Here is a 16,204-nt window from a genome sequence, read left to right as displayed (position 1 = left end):
ATTTCCCGAGTCACGCAATTCTCTGTTTTTAGATTTGTGCTCGGAGGAAAAGAGATATTCATACAAGTCTATACTTGTCTACATTGCTCACTGCATTGCCCATAGGACCAGTTTATGCTTCAAGTATCGCCCATTTCAGTTAGTAACTCTCACTGTCCCCATTAGGGACCAACTCTCCCCTTCATCTTTAGCGAGCCACCCGCCGCTGCTTGATTGTCAGCATCGGCCTACCCCCGCTCTCTGCTATCTTCTCTTCCCCATTCGCGGGAGCCGCCTCCTGTTTGACTGCGGTCAATTACGCTCTGACTCGCCGGGAGCCAACTATTTTCTCCCTTTAGGGAACCGCCCGTCGTTCACTTGTCAGAACCCCCCCCTCCCCCCAGCACAGGGGCCAGCCTCCTTTGCAAGCGCATGCGGGAAGTGAATCCTACTCACTTCTCGTAGAAAGCCTGCGCGCACACACTTCCTGTGAATTACATAAATTGTGTGAAGTGTACTAAAACAGTGAAAACTGTGGGTCATAATGCTGAGACATTCTGACGGGTTGACGTGAGTGGAGTAGGGACCACAGGAGTCATAGTCCGAGTTTATTCCTGACCAGTTTCGCAGGTATGCTTTTTCATACAAGCATACCTGCGAAACTAGTCTGGGATAAACTCAGACTAAGACTCCTGTGTTTCCTACTCCACTTACGTCAATAATAATAATGTTTGCATTGAATGAGTATACGTAAAGTGCAGGTAATGAAAAGAACACATAGTTTGAAATAACAATTACAATTGCAGAGGATTAACGTAAAAAAGCCTTTGAGCTTATTTCCATTGTGGTCCACAATAACCAATGATGTATTTTTGTTTATCATTTTATGTAGTTGCCACTCGGAGCTGCAGTGTACGTGTAGCAACACAAAATATCAATAAAGTGTACGTCAACGTCTAGGACTCCAACGCTGAGCCTCTAAGGGTGCATCCCCACTATGCCGATCGGCTGGCATGATCGGCAAGGCCGAGTCAGTGAAGACGTGACCGTTGGTTTGCATCGTAAGCCGATCTGCATGCCGATCCTAACCCGAACGGTGGCGGTCTCTCATCAAAGGAAGCCGATCGGCTTCTCTAGGTGTGGGCGCCAGGCGGCCGATAGTGTTGCCGTCCTGCGGAAAATCGTCATCAAAACGGATAGATACGTCATGCTGGAGACATGACGTCATCAGCGGGATTATGTCCGTAATGTCCCTTTTCTTCTTAAATTCAGAAGTATATGGTAGAAAAAGATAAAATTACAATTGGTTTGTCTTGTTATTGTATTCCCTAAATTAAAATAGGTTTAATCACGTACGAATATCACTATGAATGGTGGTACGAGGTGATTACCTACACTGGACTACGGAAATGTCCAGCTCAGTATTTATTACTAGACTTCCTCGTTGCATTTACCTCTGTGACATATCACAAAACTACCATCCTCCCTCACCTACACTTATCCAGAGTGCAATGTAACCTAGGTTGGCCAGATACAAGTCCATATGTCACATCATTACATTACAATCATATCACTGGGCAAATCGACAGCTGCTTTCTCAGATGCAGCAGTAGCAGGACCAATGAGATCCAACAAAGTCTGAAAGTCAATGTTTGTCATGCGAAAAAAAAACTCGAAATCCCATATCACATCGGTATTCTAATTCTAACTCGTTTCCATTGTCTAAAATCAAGTCTTTCATTAAATCACTTCCACTGTATATATTTCGACTCTTGAGACTTGGACGAACCCAAAATCTTCTTTTTTTGCGAGCAGGTACACAAAAATCGGTAATTATAGCAGTCACTGTCAACAGAACTGCATCGTCCTCGTCACTCATCTTGCGTTGCGTGGCACGTACTGACTGTGTGGCAAAGCCGAGCGGCATAGTGGAGATGCACCCTAAGACGTAGCCTCTCGCCGCCACCTGCATCTCTAATCACCCCCGTACAATTACCGAGGACCGCCTGTTGCTCACATGGAAACGTCTGGGTGATTGAATATGACGGGAAGGTGTCTTGGGACGCGTTCCAGGCACAGTACGATGTGGTTGCAGCTCGTCATAATTGGTCACAGGAAGAGAAGGCCTTTCAGCTGCTGAGTGTGCTCAAAGGGCAGGCGTTGGAAGTGCTGGAGCACTTAACCCCCGCGCAAGTGCGATGTTACGACAGTGTGGCTGGGGCTCTCCGGCGTCGTTTCGGCAGGAGGCGGCAACCGGAGGTGTTCCGAGCTCAACTGAAGACGAGGAGGCGAGGGAAGGACGAGGCCCTTCCCTTACTAGCGCAGGACGTGGAGGCGCTAGTGAGGGGCGCTTATGTTTCATTATTTTCTTATCTATCAATCTATTTCTTCGTTATTTAATTTTTTTTTTTTTTTTTATCTTTTTGATCTACCAATCTCTGCCCATGACGTCACGGCGCATGTGCAGAAGACAACAAACCCGAAGACGACCAACGATAACCTAAAATTCAAGATTAATTCTTACTCCTTCTTCTCTCTCTCTCTCTCTTTTGGTCATCTAATTTTATGTTTTATAATTTCTATCTATCAATCGCAGCCCATGACGTCATAGCACATGCGCAAAAGAAAACAACAAGAAACCCGAAGGCGACAAACGATTAACCCAATATTCAAAATTAACTCATTCTTTATCCTTCTATTCTTTCTTTCTTTCTCTCTTTTCTCTCTCTCTTTCTCTCTCCCTTCATTGTTATTTAGTTCTATGACTTATAATTTTTTATCTATCAATCGCTCCCCATGACGTCACGGCGCATGCGCAAAAGAAAACAACAAACCCGAAGACGACAAACGATTAACCCAAAATTCAAAATTAACTCATGCTTTCTCCTTCTTTCTCTCTCTCTTTTCTTCGTTATTTCATTTTATTTTATTCTTTTTATCTACCAATCTCTGCCCATGACGTCACGGCGCATGCGCAAAAGACAATAAACCCGAAGACGACCAACGATTAATTCTTTCAAAATTAATTCTTTCTCCTTCTTTTCTTTCTCTCTTTTCTTTGTTATTTAGTTAAATGTTTATTTCTTATCTATCAATATATTCATTATATAATTTTATTTTGTTTTTATATTGTATATCTAGCAATCTCTGCCCAGGGCGTCACGACGCATGCGCAAAAGACAACAAACCCGAAGACGACCAACGATTAATTCCTTCAAAATTAATTCTTTCTCCCTCTTTCTCTCTTTTCTTTGTTATTTAACTAAATTTCTAATTCTTTTATCTATCAATCTATTCGTTCTTTATTTTTTTATTTTACCTACTCTGCCCATGACGTCACGGCGCATGCGCAAATAACAAGAAACCCGAGGATTACCTAAAATTCAAAATTAATTCTTTCTCCTTCTTTTCTTTCTCTCTCTCTTTTCTTTGTTATTTAATCTTATGTTTTATATTTTTTTATCTATTAGTCGCTTCCCATGACGTCATGTTGCATGCGCAAAAGACAACAACAAACCTCAAGATGACAAACCTAAAACCCAAAATCAACCAATTATTTCTCCTTTTTTTCTCTTGTTCTCTCTTTTCTTCGTTATTTAATTTTTTTTTTTATCTACCAACCTCTGCCCATGACGTCACACAGTATGTAATCTTATAAGATACATACATTTTAATTGTAGATTTGGTGCTTCCATGGTGAACTAACAAATGGTGAACTAACAAACTCATCGAATTGGAAGAACAGGTGGCTGAAGAGAAGACAGACTGAGGGAGAAGAAGAAGAGTTGCCAGTAAGGAAATTCTCCACTATGGGATTATCAGAGAGCTTCGCTACAATGAATTATTTCCTTAAACAGTTAGAATAAATTGGCCCCAACTTAGAACGCTTTATAAGGACGCAGTGCATCCATATTGTGAAATTTATGATGAGAAAAAAAAATCAATCCGACCGAAGTTTACAATATTCATGAAACGCACAACTCTACCAGTCACTCCCACCATTGCCCCTGCTGCCACCTTACCAACCGTTACCCGACCAGCTGAAACTAAACCATGTTTACAATGTCGTTCATGATTCTGCTCCTTCATATGTGAGCTGTAATTTTACGTTATCGGCGGAGAACCGAACCCGGAACAGTCAAGAGTCTTTTATTATATCTCATGCAGGTCCCTTTATCACCAAAAACAGGTTTCACTTCACAGGTGCTCAACTATGGAACTCACTACCTGTGTCCATTAAAAAGTCAAATAGGAAGGTTACCTTCAAGAAAAAAGTCAAGGGTTACTATATGTCTCAGCTATGGACAGAGAACAGCCTTGATTTTGTGTACTACTAGCTTAGTGAGGGATACCTGACTCCATGAGTAATACCATCCAAATCTGCGTTCACTCATAACTATTCTGACCTCCCCCCCCTCCCCTTTTTTTGTCCTTCAGAAGTTTAGTTTAGTATAACAATGTTTGATGTTACAAATTGGTTTCCACCTTTGTTTTGCTAGTCATAGTATGGTATATGTCTCAAGTAAGGCCCGAGAACAGTTATGATCTGACCTCCCCCCCTTTATTTGTCCTTCAGAATTTTAGTTTAGTATAACAATGTTTGGTGTTACAAATTGGTTTATAGTATATGTCTCAAGTAGGGTCCGAGAACAGTTATGATTTGACCTTAATACAGGGCACCAGGCAACGAGGTAATTGGACTTTTTCCTCGTTCTCCTTGTTGTTTTATTCATACGAGCACTGGTCCCCTGTACCCTACTTCTGGTGCTTCAGGTTATAATGTACTACTTCCTAATGTTCATACTAAGTGACCACTCCGTCCTGAGATTCAGGTTAACTTTTATAATTGATTAATAGGTGATCCTAGCTGCAATGTAGCATTCACTATAACATGTTGATACAGCTATAGAATACTGTAGTATATTGTTAATGGTACTACTCTGATATAGTACTCACTCATATTGTTTTGTTACAATTTAACATTATTTTGTTGTTCCTTTGCTTATTAATGCAATGTTTTTTATTGTGATGGTGCTCAATTTTTGGTCCCAATATCTTATGTGTTACGAACATTTTAGTAATATTAGCAAAGCTATAACAATGTTTATGTGTCATATGTGTACTGACTGGTATTACTCATGATTGTCTCTGGTCCCATAACAATCTGATGAGGACCACAATGGAAATAAGCGTACATGCTTTTTGTGTTATCCTCGGGAATTTGCAATTATTATTTTGAACTATGTGTTCTTGTTATTATTTGCACTTCATGTACATTGATTCATTGCCAAGTAAAGTCAGTCCATCCATCCATCCATCCATCCATCCATCCATCCATCCATCAATCCATCCATCCATCATATAACCTCCTCTTAACATCCATTTCTAGATGTCTATTTCTCATTACACTTTTTGATCCAGCAAGGCATTTACTCATTTCTCTCAATCTACATTCTACCTCCACCCCCACTCCTCCCTCTCCTGCCACATTCGCACCCAAGTATCTAAAACTATCCACTTCCTCTAGTCTTTCACCCTTAATGCTCACTTCCAGCCTGCTGTCACTCTCCCCTTGTACATCTCATCACCTTTATCCACATTTATCTTCAGCTTCCTTCTTTCACACACCTTCTCAAACTCTGTCACTAACTTCCTCAATCCCTCCTCTGATCCTGCTACAAGCGCAGTGTCATCAGCAAACAACAACTGGCTCACCTCCCACTTTTCTCCATTTTCTTTTATCATCTCCAACCCCTGACCCACTACCCTTGCATTCACCTCTCGCACCACCCCATCCATGTAAAGATTGAACAGCCAGGGCAACATAACACATCCCTGATGAAGTCCCACCTTTACCTCAAACCATTCACTCTCTCCATTTCTAATCCTAACACAAGCTCTACTACTCTCGTAAAAACTCTTGACTGCTCTTAACAGCTTTCCTCCTATCCCATATATCTGCAGTACCTCCCACAGTGCCTTCCTGTCTACCCTGTCATAAGCTCTTTCCAGATCCATCCTTACCATTTCCTATAGCTTTCTCACATATCTGTCTTACCACAAAAATCTGATCTACACAACCCCTACCTGTCCTAAAACCACACTGTTCCTCACCAATTACTCCCTTTGTTCCTCTCCTAATCCTCTCAATCAAGACCCTCCCATAAGCCTTCCCAACTACACTCAACAAGCTGATCCCTCTGAAACTACTACACTCACACTTGTCCCCCTTTCTCTTGTAAAGCGGAACTATACAGGCACTCCTCCAGTCCTCCGGCACTCTACCCTCTCTTAAACAAACATTAAATAACCTCACCAGCCAGTCCACCATAACTGTACCTCCTTTCTTCAGACATTCTGCATGGCATCCATCCAACCCAGGTGCCTTACTTGCTCTCATCATCTTAACAGCTGCTTTCACTTCATCCTTCCCTATTTCTCCTTCATTTTCCTCACTCATCACTCTCATTTTCTTAGCGCTTCCTGTTGCAACTACCCTTCCCTCCCTATCCTCCTTCACATTTAGCAACTCCCTAAAATACTCTGCCCACCTTCCTCTCACTGCCTTCTCTTCCATTATCATCTCTCCATCTGCACCTTTTACCATTTCTTCTCTCCTTGATTCGCCTCCTCTTCCTCTGTCAATTTCCTTTCAAAACATCTTTTTATTGGTTTCAAAGTTTTCTGTCATACTCTTACCCCATTTCACATCTGCTCTCCTCTTTGCTTCCTTTATCTTATGCCTAACTTCCCTTCTCTTTACTTTGTACCTGTCATACGATTCCCTCGTCCTAATTTGTAGCCAATCTATAAATGCCTGTTTCCTCTCATCTACACCCTTCTTTGCTTCCTCATCCCACCACTCACTACCCTTCCTTCTATTTCCTCCCCCCTCCTTGTTCCACACACCATCCTTGCACACCTTATGACTCCCTCCTTGAACCATCCCCATTCCTCCTCCACTCCTAGTTCTAATCTATCCTTTACTCCCTCCCACTCCTCCCTCGGCTTATTCTTATACTCCTCCTTTTTTTTTTCTCATTTAAGCAGTTCACTCTAAATACCTCCCTACCTTCTGCCCTTTTCCTCTTTCTCCACCTATTCTCCACTCTCAATTTACCTTCCACAAGAAAATGATCTGATATTCCCCCACTCTCTCCCTTTATAACATGTACATCCTTAACTCTTCCTACCATACTCCTGGTCACCACAATATAGTCCATTAACGCTCTATCTGCCACCCTTCCATCCACCACCTTCTCCCATGTGTACTTATGCTTGACTTTCTTCCTAAACACTTTATTTGCTATCATGAAGTCTCTTTCAAGACACATCTCCACCATCAATTCTCCACTACGATTTTTACCTGGAACTCCATACTTTCAATCACTCCGTCTATTGGCTGAATTCCTACCCTAGCATTAAGGTCTCCCAATACAACTACATTGACATTTCCTTCTAATCCCTCTGTGCACTCATTTATATCTACCCAAAAAGCCTCCCTTTCCTCTTCGCTCTAATCACTACCAGGCCCATACGCACTTACAAAAACCCACATCTCCCTTCCCAGCTTCACCTTCATCCACATAAACCTTGAGGGAACCTCCTTCCACTCCACTACAGGCTTACTTATCTCTTCACTTACTAGTATAGCCACCCCTTCTCTCCCTCGTCCACTCTTCACTCCTGAGAACCTCCCAGCTACACTCCCAAACTCACAGTTGCTCTTTCCTTTCATTTTAGTTTCACTCAAAGCCAGCACATCCCTCTTTCTTCTCACAAACATACTGCCTATCTCATCCCTTTTACTCTCATCTGTACCACATCCACGCACATTAAAAGACCCAAACCTTAGGGTACTGGTTGGAAAACTCCCAGACCCTCTTATATCTTTACTTTTTCGTTTATGAATGTCCCCTTTTGGGACTACAGCTAGCAGGACTCCTAATCCCATCCACCGTCCTGTTTTTTTTTTTTTTTTTTTTTTTTTTTTTAAGCCTTTAACGACTCAAGTGGAAAGACTTGGTGGTAGCATTCTCTTCCCCCACCACAGGATAGGCGAAAAAAGAAAATGAATATTCAGAGAAATGGTACAGGACAGTAACAAGGGGTTGGGGGACAGCATAACGTAGGGACAGTCGTAGTATAAAAGTGTCATTGCCCTATGAACAGAGTTTTCCTCTATCACAGACAAAAGGATGTGTGGCTCTGGTCTGTAGGGGCGCCCCATATAGACCCTAAAGTATCAACTGCATGTACCAATACCCCTCCAATCCTGATGTTAGGGTATGGGGACTTCACTGCAAAATGAAAAAAAAAAAAAAAAAAAAAAAATTGCAGTAAAAATAAGTAGCAGATTCTCATGAATCTCAAATGTTGATTTATGACATCCTTCGGTGTTGTTGTTGTTGTTGTTGTGTGTATAGTGATCCTAAATTCAAATTTAACAAAGATTACTTATTTCTATGTTATTGTATCATACATTATACACCAATATTTTTCTCGTGTCCTCTGTCTCTTTGCAGTATTTATTCAACTACATCAGTGCTATCATTTGCTCAACCTTCTATTTCTTTCTTATTCCTTTAAATTTCTTCTATGATATGAGTTGTTTGTTCCCTTCCCCTACTGTATTTTGGTTAATGCCCCACTATTTGTATATGCTCGTGGTACTTAAAAAGTTAGATGTCAGACTTGTCATATATTTTCTTTCAGGTCGAGGGTAAATATCATCATTTCATTGGAGGAGGGTATCCGAAGATTCCTTAAATTGGTCATATAACAAAGGTAATCCTGTGTGGCGTCTGTGACTTACCTGTCTCGTGAGTTGTCTTAGATATCATGTGATGATTCACACTGGAGAGAAAATTTTCCAATATGACTTGCTTGATGCAGATTTCTCATGAATTAGTGTTTTTGAATAACAAGTGATGTCCCACACTGGAGACAAGACTTTCAAATGTGACCTCTGTGATGCATCTTTCGCACAAAGGAATGATCTCAAACGACACATGATGACCCACACTGGAGAAAAGCCTTTCAAATGTGACCTCTGCGATGCAGCTTTCAATGCAACGTATGACCTGAAACAACATGCAACGACCCACGTTGGAGAAAAGCCTTTCAAATGTGACCCGTGCGATGTAATTCTCTCAGGAAAGACTGCTCTCAAAAATCACATGATGACCCACACTGGAGAAAATCCTTTCCGATGTGACCAGTGTGATGCAGCTTTCTCACTAATGTGTTATCTCAAATATCACTTCATGACACACACAGGAGAGAAGCCTTTCCAATGTGACATTTGTGAAGCAACTTTCTCACAAAAAAGTAATCTCAAATGTCACATCAGGGCCCACACAGGAGAGAAGCCTTTCAAATGTGCCCTGTGTGATGCAGCTTTCTCACATACGAGTAATCTCAAACGACACGTAGCGACCCACTCTGGAGAGAAGTCTTTCACATGTGATCTGTGTGATACAACTTTCTCACATAAGAGTTCTCTTAAGGATCACGTGATGACCCACACAGGAGAGAAACCTTTCCAATGTGATATTTGCGATGCAGCTTTCTCACAAAAGAGTAGTCTCAAAGGTCACATAAGGACCCACACAGGAGAAAAGCCTTTCAAGTGTGACCTGTGCGATGCAGATTTCTCACGAAAGTGTAATCTCAAATCTCACATGATGACCCACACTGGAGAGAAGCCTTTCAAGTGTGACCTGTGCGATGCAACTTTCTCACTAAAGAGCACTCTCAAATATCACGTGATGACTCACACTGGAGAGAAGCCTTTCCAATGTGATATCTGCAGTGCAGCTTTCAGACTAAAGAGTAATCTCAAATCCCACATGATGACCCACACTGGAGAAGCGCAACAAGTGTAGCCTTTGCGATGGATCTCTCTCAACAAAGTGTGCTCTCAAACACCACACGATGACCCACGCTGGAGAGAAACCTTTCCTTTGTAACATGTGAGATGCAGCTTTCTCAACAAAAGAGCAACCTCAAATATCATATGATAACCCATACTGGAGAAGAGCCTTTCAAGATTGACCTGTGTGATGCAGCTTTCTCACGAAAGAATAGTCTCAAACGACACGTGGGTAGCCACAGTAGAAATTAACCTTATTTGTCACGTGTTGACCCATACTGGAGAGAAGCGAAGTAATCCTTAAAGATGGCGGTTTTGCTATTTCATCTAACTAGAAATTATTTCGGTTACAATATTCTAGATTTCCCTAAGAACACTTCAACATTGTGTCTAACATTCGTATTCTAGGCTTAATTTCTCTTTGTCATTTAGCTTGTTACTCTGACACAAAAGTATTTTGATATTTGGAAACTTAAAAAACAAAAGATCGTAACCGAATTCGTCTCTGCTTAAACCAAGTAGCATGCTAGCGAGAATACTTATTGTGGCCCTACATTGACACAGATTGGTCAACATGGAGTGTGCTACGATTGTGTTAACTTTCCTAATGCAATTTATTATTAGTCAGATTTTTTTTTTTCCCCAAGGGGAGTTAGTTCCAGTTGGTTAAGATTTTGGGCAGACAATTGTAATATGTCGACTGAGTTTCAAAGTGGGTTTGCTAATTGGTGTCTGTTGTAATCAAGCTCATTGAAGAAGTACCTCATTGAAGTTATATATGGGTTTGCTGTTTATTTGGATAACCAGGAGCATGGTGATTGTGCATTTTCTATATTTGCCTTTTTTACGCTGGAAAGTAGAGTTTGGTTAATAATTGTTCATATGTATGTTTCACAAATAAAAATATGTATATATAGATTTGTTTGACTCATTGCTTGGCAGGCTAGTTCATTATCATAATTTTATGGAGTCCTCTTGTGTATAGATAATAATGATATGATAATGATAGTAGTAACAATAACAACTCAGGCTCAGCAGAGATCAGACGTCTCTCCTAGCCCCAACTGCTGACCGTTCCGGCACACGCAAGACTTCTTCGTTGACGCTGGCAAGTGGAATAACATTTTAGACAAATCCAAACAATGTACTTTCTGCTTTTTGCAGTGGTGTACATTTGACACATTTCCCGAGTCACGCAATTCTCTGTTTTTAGATTTGTGCTCGGAGGAAAAGAGATATTCATACAAGTCTATACTTGTCTACATTGCTCACTGCATTGCCCATAGGACCAGTTTATGCTTCAAGTATCGCCCATTTCAGTTAGTAACTCTCACTGTCCCCATTAGGGACCAACTCTCCCCTTCATCTTTAGCGAGCCACCCGCCGCTGCTTGATTGTCAGCATCGGCCTACCCCCGCTCTCTGCTATCTTCTCTTCCCCATTCGCGGGAGCCGCCTCCTGTTTGACTGCGGTCAATTACGCTCTGACTCGCCGGGAGCCAACTATTTTCTCCCTTTAGGGAACCGCCCGTCGTTCACTTGTCAGACCCCCCCCCCCTCAAGCACAGGGGCCAGTCTCCTTTGCAAGCGCATGCGGGAAGTGAATCCTACTCACTTCTCGTAGGAAGCCTGCGCGCGCACACTTCCTGTGAATTACATAAATTGTGTGAAGTTTACTAAAACAGTGAGAACTGTGGGTCATAATGCTGAGACATTCTGACGGGTTGACGTGAGTGGAGTAGGGACCACAGGAGTCATAGTCCGAGTTTATTCCTGACTAGTATCGCAGGTATGCTTTTTCATACAAGCATACCTGCGAAACTAGTCTGGAATAAAATCAGACTAAGACTCCTGTGTTTCCTACTCCACTTACGTCAATAATAATAGTAATAAGTTTGCATTGAATGAATATACGTAAAGTGCAGATAATGAAAAGAACACATAGTTTGAAATAACAATTACAATTGCAGAGGATAACGCAAAAAAGCCTTTGAGCTTATTTCCATTGTGGTCCACAATAACCAATGATGTATTTTTGTTTATCATTTTATGTAGTTGCCACTCGGAGCTGCAGCGTACGTGTACAACACAAAATATCAATGAAGTGTACGTCAAAGTCTAGGACTCCAACGCTGAGTCTCTAAGGGTGCATCCCCACTATGCCGATCGGCTGGCATGATCGGCAAGGCCGAGTCAGTGAAGACGTGACCGTTGGTTTGCATCGTAAGCCGATCTGCATGCCGATCCTAACCCGAACGGTGGCGGTCTCTCATCAAAGGAAGCCGATCGGCTTCTGTACAGTAGGTGTGGACGCCAGGCAGCCGATAGTGTTGCCGTCCTGCGGAAAATCGTCATCAAAACGGATAGATACGTCATGCTGGAGACATGACGTCATCAGCGGGATTATGTCCGTAATGTCCCTTTTCTTCTTAAATTCAGAAGTATATGGTAGAAAAAGATAAAATTACAATTGGTTTGTCTTGTTATTGTATTCCCTAATTTAAAATAGGTTTAATCACGTACGAATATCACTATGAATGGTGGTACGAGGTGATTACCTACACTGGACTACGGAAATGTCCAGCTCAGTATTTATTACTAGACTTCCTCGTTGCATTTACCTCTGTGACATATCACAAAACTACCATCCTCCCTCACCTACACTTATCCAGAGTGCAATGTAACCTAGGTTGGCCAGATGCAAGTCCATATGTCACATCATTACATTACAATCATATCATCACTGGGCAAATCGACAGCTTTCTCAGATGCAGCAGTAGCAGGACCAATGAGATCCAACAAAGTCTGAAAGTCAATGTTTGTCATGCGAAAGAAAAAATCGAAATCCCATATCACATCGGTATTCTAAATTTAACTCGTTTGCATTGTCTAAAATCAAGTCTTTCATTAAATCACTTCCACTGTATATATTTCGACTCTTGAGACTTGGACGAACCCAAAATCTTCTTTTTTTGCGAGCAGGTACACAAAAATCGGTAATTATAGCAGCCGCTGTCAACAGAACTGCATCGTCCTCGTCACTCATCTTGCGTTGCGTGGCACGTACTGACTGAAAGTCTAGTGAGTACCTGTGCCAAAATGCAGAGGGCCAATTGCATTTGCTGTGTGGCGAAGCCGAGCGGCATGGAAACGTCTGGGTGATTGAATATGACGGGAAGGTGTCTTGGGACGCGTACCAGGCACATTACGATGTGGTTGCAGCTCGTCAAAATTGGTCACAGGAAGAGAAGGCCTTTCAGCTGGTGAGTGTGCTCAAAGGGCAGGCGTTGGAAGTGCTGGAGCACTTAACCCCCGCGCAAGTGCGATGTTACGACAGTGTGGCTGGGGCTCTCCGGCGTCGTTTCGGCAGGAGGCGGCAACCGGAGGTGTTCCGAGCTCAACTGAAGACGAGGAGGCGAGGGAAGGACGAGGCCCTTCCCTAACTAGCCCAGGTCGTGGTGGCGCTAGTGTGGGGCGCTTATTTTTTATTATTTTCTTATCTATCAATCTATTTCTTCGTTATTTTTTTTTTTTTTTTTTTTTTTTTTTTTTTTTTATCTACTAATCTCTGCCCATGACGTCACGGCGCACGCGCTAAAGACAATAAACCCGAAGATGACCAACGATTAACCTAAAATTCAAAATTAATTCTTTCTCCTTCTTTTCTTTTTCTCTCTCCCTCTTTTTTTTTTATGTTTTATAATTTTTTATCTACCAATCGCTGTCTATGACGTCACGGCGCATGCGCAAAAGAAAACAACAAACCCGAAGACGACAAACGATTAACCCAAAATTCAAAATCAACTCATTCTTTCTCCTTCTTTCTTTCTTTCTCTATTTTCTTCGTTATTTCATTTTCTTTTCTTTTTTCTATTTTTTTTTTATCTACCAGTCTCTGCTCATGACGTCACGGCGCATGCACAAAAGACAACAAACCCGACGACGACCAACGATTAACCTAAAATTCAAAACTAATTTTTTCTTCTTTCCTTTCTCTATTTCTCTATCCCTTTTTTGTTATTTAGTTCTATGACTTACATTTTTTTTTTATCTATCAATCGCTCCCCATGACGTCACGGCGCATGCGCAAAAGAAAATAACAAACCCGAAGACGACGGACGACAAACGACAGACGACAAACCCAAAATTCAAAATGAATTCATTCTTTCTTCTTTCTATTTTTTCTTCATTATTTCATTTTTTTTTTTTTATCTTCTTTTTTTATCTACCAATCCCTGCCCATGACGTCACGGCGCATGTGCAAAAGACAAAAAACCCGAAGACGATCAACGATTAACCTAAAATTCAAAATATATTCTTTCTTCTTATTTTTTTTTTCTCTCTCCCTTTTTTGTTATTTAGTTCTATAACTTATAATTTTTTTATCTATCAATCGTTCTCCATGACGTCACGACGCATGCGCAAAAGAAAACAACAAACCTGAAGACGACAAACGATTAACCCAAAATTCAAAATTAAATCATTCTTTCTCCTTCTTTCTTTCTTTCTTTCTCTCTCTCTATTTCTCTCTTTCTCTCTCCCTTCATTGTTATTTAGTTCTATGACTTATAATTTTTTATCTATCAATCGCTCCCCATGACGTCACGGCGCATGCGCAAAAGAAAACAACAAACCCGAAGACGACAAACGATTAACCCAAAATTCAAAATTAACTCATGCTTTCTCCTTCTTTCTCTCTCTCTTTTCTTCGTTATTTCATTTTATTTTATTCTTTTTATCTACCAATCTCTGCCCATGACGTCACGGCGCATGCGCAAAAGACAATAAACCCGAAGACGACCAACGATTAATTCTTTCAAAATTAATTCTTTCTCCTTCTTTTCTTTCTCTCTTTTCTTTGTTATTTAGTTAAATGTTTATTTCTTATCTATCGGTCTATTCGTTACTTAATTTTATTTTATTTTTATATTTTTTATCTAGCAATATCTGCCCATGGCGTCACGACGCATGCGCAAAAGACAACAAACCCGAAGACGACCAACGATTAATTCCTTCAAAATTAATTCTTTCTCCCTCTTTCTCTCTTTTCTTTGTTATTTAACTAAATTTCTAATTTTCTTATCTATCAATCTATTCGTTCTTTATCTTTTTTTTTTTTTACCTACTCTGCCCATACGTCACGGCGCATGCGCAAATAACAACAAACCCGAGGATTTCCTAAAATTCAAAATTGATTCTTTCTCCTTTTCTTTCTCTCTCTCTTTTCTTTGTTATTTAATCTTATGTTTTATCTTTTTTTATCTATCAGTCGCTGCCCATGACTTCACGTTGCATGCGCAAAAAACAACAACAAACCCAAAATTCAAAATTAACTCATGCTTTCTCCTTCTCTCTCTCTCTCTCTTTTCTTCGTTATTTAATTTTCTATTTTATCTACCAACATCTGCCCATGACGTCACACAGTATGTAATCTTATAAGATACATACATTTTAATTGTTAAGATTTGGTGCTTCTATGGTGAACTAACAAACTCATCGAATTGGAAGAACAGGTGGCTGAAGAGAAGACAGACTGAGGGAGAAGAAGAAGAGTTGCCAGTAAGGAAATTCTCCACTATGGGATTATCAGAGCTTCGCTACAATGAATTATTTCCTTAAACAGTTAGAATAAATTGGCCCCAACTTAGAACGCTTTATAAGGACGCAGTGCATCCATATTGTGAAATTTATGATGAGAAAAAAAAATCAATCCGACCGAAGTTTACAATATTCATGAAACGCACAACTCTACCAGTCACTCCCACCATTGACCCTGCTGCCACCTTACCAACCGTTACCCGACCAGCTGAAACTAAACCATGTTTACAATGTCGTTCATGATTCTGCTCCTTCATATGTGAGCTGTGATTTTACGTTATCGGCGGAGAACCGAACCCGGAACAGTCAAGGGTCTTTTATTGTGTCTCATGCAGGTCCCTTTATCACCAAAAACAGCTTTCACTTCACAGGTGCTCAACTATGGAACTCACTACCTGTGTCCATTAAGAAGTCAAATAGCAAAGTTACCTTCAAGAAAAAAGTCAAGGGTTATTAATGTCTCGGCTATGGACAGAGAACAGCCTTGGTTTGGTGTACTACTAGCTTAGTGAGGGATACCTGACTCCATGAGTAATACCATCCAAATCTGCGTTCACTCATAACTGTTCTGACCTCCCCCCCCCCCTTTTTTTGTCCTTCAGAAGTTTAGTTTAGTATAACAATGTTTGATGTTACAAATTGGTTTCCACCTTTGTTTTGCTAGTCATAGTATGGTATATGTCTCAAGTAAGGCCCGAGAACAGTTATGATCTGACCTCCCCCCCTTTATTTGTCCTTCAGAATTTTAGTTTAG

This window comes from Oratosquilla oratoria, chromosome 12, assembly GCF_046742065.1.
Source record: "Oratosquilla oratoria isolate Oo_2021 chromosome 12, ASM4674206v1, whole genome shotgun sequence".
In the NCBI taxonomy this organism is placed as follows: domain Eukaryota; kingdom Metazoa; phylum Arthropoda; class Malacostraca; order Stomatopoda; family Squillidae; genus Oratosquilla; species Oratosquilla oratoria.
This window is presented reverse-complemented; position numbering follows the sequence as displayed.